Here is a 7,070-nt window from a genome sequence, read left to right on the forward strand (position 1 = left end):
GAGGACCGAAGCATCTCCCCACGCCCAGCAAACCACCCTTCAGGAAGGGAGAAGGATTCAGTGCAATAACACACAGGGGTTTGGGTAGGAAGAGCTGTGCTGAAGGCACAGGGTGGAAAGCACTCAACAGCAGCAATTTGTACCAGATTAGAAGTTAACTCTTGGCAGCAGCAGAGGAGCAATTACAGGCAGGAATCTGGAGCCAGCTTTGGCTCTCCTTTGTTCCTGTGGAAACAGAGCAACTTTAGGGAAGTTACTGGGCTAATGCTGAGGAAAAACGCTAACAGCAGACTGCAGAGCTCTTCTGAGCCTCATCGGACAAACACAGAGCCTCCTATTTCACTGCTGCTCTTTTACAGTCATTTGCTAACTGGCACGGGCTCCCGGGAAAACGCCAATGTTGCTGCTCAAGACCTGCATGTTGGTTGTCCTTTGTACACCAACCAACAGGAGCAGGCACATTTTCAATCACGCAAGCCAGGCAGCTCACAGACAGCTTCTGCTGCCTGAGCTCCCGTGCAAGCAGCAGAGCTTTACAGGTATGAAGACAGAGAACACCTGAACTGAACCGCTCTCAGCTCGGAAAGGATGTGAAGTCTTGGGACAGCTCCGTCCTAGCCAGGAGGTGTTACTGAGCAACCACAACTTCAGGGAAGCCTCACTGATACCAGCAGAAAGAGAAATGCCTCCACAGGGCTGCAGACCAGGCCAGTTCAGGACAGTTAAAGTGAGGTACCAGCCCCAGCCCCAGAGGGGTAGGGGCCTTTTCCAGATGCTGTGGTCAAATGGGAGCCAGAAAGAGCAGGTGTTCCTTCAGAGCCATTTCTATTTACTACAGCAGACACTGATTCAGGATGAAGGGAGGCTGGCGATGCTATTTGGATCAAACCTGGTGGGAAGGCAATTGGCTCAGCCACCTGGCACACTGGGAACAGGAGCAACCTCAGGCAGGCAGCCAAGCTCACAGCGCAACAGAAGGGGGGGTTGCTTGTTTCTTTATTGCTAGCACGGATGGGACTGGGTTGGCAGATGGAGACAGCAAGGTTTACACCGGTACATAACCCGCATGCTATGGACATCAGTAGTTTGCAGAGATTTTTGGACTGTGCAGAGCTTAGCGCTTCATCTGTGTCACTGCTTCGGGCACACACACCATTTCTGCACCTGCACTGGAGCTGTACAATGCCTGGCATCACTCAGAGAAAGCTCTCCCTGGGGTTAGGACACCTTCCATCGCTGACTGCTAGTTGGAAACACAGCAGTTCTGGGCAACATGGCAATGCCATCACTGCCCCCTGCTCCTGTGGCTAGGAACAGGCTTGGCCCAGAGCCATCCTGCTGGAAAGAAGCAAGCCCAAGGTGAGACAATCCTGGAGAGCTGCTGAGCCCAGAGCCATCTTACAGGCCTGCAGTGCATAAATAAAACGGGTATAATGACCTGAAGAAGCAGGTGCATGTTTTTATAAAAGCATATTGCTCATCTGAATTGGATCCAAAACTCTTCAACCACTTTATATTTAAAAATGCAGCTTCCCATTGCTGCAGCAAACAGCATCACCTGCCTTTCTGTACTGCCTGTTCTTGAAGGAGATCGGCTATCAGCTATCAATTGCAGTAGCAAGCATCTAATTTGACTTTGGCAGTGAGATGACAGTGTCTTGAATGCTAAATTACATCTGCAAAAAGGTCAAACCCATGGATACCTGAGCATTTACATAATTCAAGCAGCTCATCATCAGTTGCCTCTTTTTTTTTCTGAGCTACTCTAAGGCAACAATTTGACATGACTTTTGGGAAAGTGACTTTTAGTGGGTAATGTTCTTGGGTTTGACCTTGCTTCTATAGTGTTAATCACTGCCCGTAGTAACTGCTTGCATCTTCAGAAGGAAATGAAGGCAATTACTTGTAGGAATCAGCCCTCCCCTACAATCACTGTAATAAACCAGGAACCCCTGCCCCGGAACGAGCAGCATTCTGCTGCCTACCACAACCTCCCAGACCCTCCTCCCTTCATAAAACAACATGGAGCTATTCAATAGACTGTTACATTGAACTGGCAGCTCCTCTGGCAGTGTAAAGCAATGCACAGTGCTGAAAGGCATGCTGGAGCAGGCACCACACAGGAGTGCAGCAGACACATTCATTTCTCAGCAGTGCCACCGATTTCCTGAGCTACTTTTAAAAGCCCTAATGCAGCAAACACTCAGTACAATGCAGAAGGGTTGCTGTGCCCTGCTCAGAGCAGGGCGCACAGTCAGGTCTTCCAGGTCCCAGCCCCACCTGTCTCATTTTCCAGATAACAGATCAGCCACTTTCCCTCTCAGCGCCTCAGTTTCCTTCCTTTTCCCCAGGCTGTAACTTGTACCATAGGCTGACTGCTTGGGTGCGCAGTTCCAAGCGTACCTCACTGCTGCTAACCTCTTCAAGCTTTCCTTGTGGTTTATATTTTGCAGATGAATTGCATCTTTGTAATTAATCTTCCTCCTTATAACTCTGTATGTTAATTACCATGATTATTTCTGGTAATTCCATTTTATAAATGTTCCTAAAAGTGTGAAGTGCTGGCTGCACTATCTGAAATGAAATCTCTGCTCAGGAAATGCAATGAGAGAGCAGGGAGGGCAGGGCAGAGTCTTTAGAAACTGAAATGAAATTACAGTGAGTGACCAGCATTTGGTTCCCTACTGAACTCCTCCTGTCTCATGGCTCCTTAGCCTAATGACCATCAATCAGAGCAGGAGCACACTGACCTTGCCTGTGCGCAAGGCAGAGATCACTCACACACAGACCATTCCCTCCCCATCATGTCTATGGAAAGAAATCAAAGATAAACCAAAAGAAAGTTACCTCTGAGCAAGTGCATTCCTTGCTTGCTTGGGAAGGGAAATTCAACAGATTCCAAGTACACTGAACACCTGTGCCATCAGCAAAAGAAACCCATCACCCAGGTGTCAATCACCCTCCCTCCTGCAGCATCACAGCTTGTCATTTTATGTAGCACTTGTTCCAGTGCCACCTATCCAGCTATAGTGGTCTGCCTCATCAGCCCGCCTGCCACTTCCCTCCCAGCTCATTTCTTCACTTGAATTCTTCCTTCATCTGAATTCCAAGGGGTTTCTTTCTTGTTTGAGACCTGAAAGCCATGTTTAGGGTTAATAAGTATCTCTATCAATAGAATATTCAATCAGTATGAATAACCATCACATCTCTCCCCACCCTTCTGACTGGTGATAGCTAAATTACTTCTAAATATAGCCCTTAAAATCTGCATTAATCCTGTCTGCTCAAACGCATTGGGTTTATTGACAGCACTAAGATACAAACCAAGCACCTGCATGGAACAGGAAATAAGAGCAATCCAGATTAAACGCACCTTCTATTAACCTTGTCTTTTGGGGTTTACTTCTCTGAAAGCCAAGACTACCACCAAATAATCATTTCATTTCCAGTCATTCTGGGCTTCAACCTAACTAGAAAACTGTACAACAGTACCACTTCCATTATATTTATTATATATATTATTATATATATTTTGTATGTATTATTATATATAACAGTACCATTATATTACTTGGAGAAACATAACCAGGATGAGAGCTTACTCAGAACACCAAGAGGTTAAGAACAGTAATAGGAAATGGAATCTGAGAGTTCTGTCCAATTAGAAAGCACTAGCAGCTCCATGGTACCCAAACACCGCAGCCAGCACAAGCAGTTCACATCACAGCAGAAAACAATCTTATTTAACCAGCTTTGGGGAGATCTTGGAGAGGCAGTAGGCAACAGGAGTCAACTGTCTATGACCACATCCATTTATGCCTGACTACACCCAGCAAAGCAGCCCTGATCAAGAGCACAGTCTCACAGGTCTTTCCATGTGCATACAAGCACAGAACATGCAGCTATAGGCAGTTTTCTCTGCTATTTACAGCACAGCAAAAACCAAGGCATCTTCCACAGTGAACTGACTTGTCTGGAGGAAGCCTTTCAAAGAGGACAACTCAGGAGCAGGTAACACTGGAGTCTTCAGCTACTGGCCTCAGCACCATTTAGCTGGTACACTGCGCTTTCAGAAGTCCACCATAAGCCTATAGATAACAGATCTGAAGTCAGTCCTGGTTTGCTCTGGTGTAAATTACAAATAACTCCATTAACTCCCAGAGTTACATCAAAGCAAGAGGTAAATAAGGCCCTGATCATGTTCGCTCTAAGGACATCCTGTCCATCACAGTTTGGGTTAATGCACTTTGCTGCTAGTTCTGGGCTATTCGCCATCAGTAGTAATTGGATTGCAAGAAAGGCAGGTATCTGGTTCCAAATGACATTTTTATCAATATCTGTCTGTTTACAGGTGTCTGTCATAACCTTCAAATACACTTAAATAACTCATTCATCCAACCATTGAGCATATGCTGGGAAGAAGATTCATCAAGCAAATGCACAACTACTGCTCAAGTTTTTGCCTTCTAAAAAAAACCCACCTGAATGGAAAACCTCCTCCTGCCTGAAACTGAGCGGCAGCGTGGAGCACATGGCCGAGAAACACGGAGTACGTGGGGCTGGGTGAACCCAAGAGGGGGTTTCAATTCCTGCTTTCTTTTCAGCAGGAATTATTATTCAAGGCTTTCAAACAAAAAAAAAAAACCCACAACTTCCAGGACAGTTCTTTGTTTCCTTACAAAACAGCAGTATTTTGGATCCACACGTACTACAGCACTACACTGTGAACACCGGAGCCCAGCTCTACCACACGCTCACTGCAATGCAAGGACAAATAATGACCTCTATTCAATGCAAAACCTTGGTACTCCATCCCTTCTGGATTCCGATATGGATAGATAAACCTATTAACATTCAGAGCCAAACCTTGTAGCCTCTCCTGAACCAGAGAGAATCAGACCTTCTGGTGCCCAGCGACCCCAGACACACCTGACACTGAACTTCTACCCCAACATCACATCTGTCAACACAGCCCCCAGGACAGCACAAGCCATGCAGCACGGCCTTAGTCTGTAAATTCAGGTATGCATTAGAGGGAAGTCCCATGATGCTGGAAGGAGAACAGGGGATCCCAGCTCTTGGGCTGGCACTGCAGACTCCCAGAGCACAAACAAGTACAACTGCCACATTTGGCACCACTACATGCGATGCTGTTCAAATGCCAGGTTTAGACAAAAACGCTGCCAAGCCCACTCAGCAGACAACGTGCTCACTTAAGGAACGGCCCCATCCTTAAAATGCCAACTCCTCAAACATTCCAGCCTCCACAAACTCATTGCTATTTATTCTGCCTCGCTAATGACCTCACACATTAGAAGGCGGCTTACGTGTATCAGATTAAACCTCTATGACGATGTCTTCCATGTTCTAGTTTAATATTAAATCTAATTAGGACAGCAAGGAGGTGGTGAGGGGGGAGGACCGAAACCTGGAAAGTGTCACCAGCAGCTCCTTTTCAACATCTGAATTGGAATGGCTTTCAGCCAGATGAGCAATTACTCCAACAACAGACAGGGACAACCCATGCATGTGAGGCCCATATGTTCCTGCCTAGCCCCAGAGAGAAGCACTAGGAAGTTCTGTCACTTCCCACTGTTCTCCACGCAGCTCCAAGAGGCGCCCCATGCTCACATCGCTAACCTCTCCACTTCCAGATCCTTCTGTTCCTCTAGCTTCCGAGGCAGCTGCCAAGTGCCACTTGCAGGAGGCAGCAGGGACGGAAAGCCTGAGGTTTGTGCCATCTCTCTTTGCTCTGGCTCAGTGGGTAGGATGCACTCAGAGCAAGCTTCCTCCAAAGACAGGCAGCACCGCAGCCAGCCTCAGCTGGGACAAACAGGCCAGCACAGTGGGGTGAAGTGACCCGACTTAATGCCCCCCTCAGCAAACACACAGGGTAAAAAGCAGCCCTTACAATAAGCAGCACAAGAGCTCCTTGCAGCAGCACAGATGTTAACGACAATGGCACTACAGAAGAGCTCCTCTCCAGAGGGGTCCCAGCCCTTGCACTGTTGGACACGTCCTGGTGATCCCAGTCACCGTGCCTCGGTGCAGACAGGTTGCTGCCCTGCGAGAAAGGCAGCTTCCCAGCCAGGCCAGCAGCAGCTCATGTCCTTCACACTTGTTCAACACAAGGTTAGGCAGCTTTGTCTCTATGACATCCTTGCTGATCCAAAGTACCGCAAGATCCTGTCCTGCAGGGCACATACAGCCAGCCACACAAGAGCTATAACTCAAACCCCGTCGCTGTCATCAGGGCAGCAGATGACAAATCTGTATGTGGACACTCATGGATGAGGTACTGCTTGATCAGCTGAAGTTAACTGTGCACATGCTGCTAGCACGTTGCACTAGCGCAGTAGCCACTCTCTCATGGATTAAACTAATACTACTTAGTAACTGATGCACATCAAGCAACCGGCAGCTACTGACAGGCTGTGGTCCCTGCAGTTAACATAATTGCTTAAGATACGGACTCACTCTGACAGCTGGAGTGATCTGATCGCCCCCAAGCAGAGGGAAAAGAGGCTCAGAAGCCCAAGTCTCACATCCACCCCAGAAGGCAGTAGTCTTCAAGTCTTCTGCCTCATGTGACCACATCATAAGCCAGGTTCCCAATCTCTCCTTTTGAAAGGAGAGCCACCACAGTGATTCTTCTAAAGCACCTCATGTCCCCAGTCCACATGAAATCAGAACAGCTTGCAGTAATAGTAGCTGTTGCATATTACATTTACACAGAGCCCTTTGTCCAAGGATTACAGACTCTTCAAAACTTAATTAAGCTGTATGCCCCCCCATAAGGTGCATTAAATTCTGTCAGCATTTTTAGACTAAAGCACTATTTTGCAGCAGTTAGTAATCGGCTGTAGGTTTCAAGTTCCTCACCCAGGGAAAGATTCAATTCCTGCCTTTCAAGCACAAAGCTTAAAATCAGGATTCTTAGGGCTTCCAGTTTCATGTTCTGCCATTGGCTCGATTTCCTGACATGAGGCAGCAGATAGGTAAGAGATTAAAACAGGGACCTGAGAACAACTGGCTACCTGCTAGAGCCTCAAGTCTGAAATCAGCTGTTC

The sequence above is a fragment of the Pezoporus wallicus genome, unplaced genomic scaffold (assembly GCF_028554395.1).
Source record: "Pezoporus wallicus isolate ANWC-B61680 ecotype Strahan unplaced genomic scaffold, APGP_CSIRO_Pwel_v1 contig_8232, whole genome shotgun sequence".
In the NCBI taxonomy this organism is placed as follows: Eukaryota; Metazoa; Chordata; class Aves; order Psittaciformes; family Psittacidae; genus Pezoporus; species Pezoporus wallicus.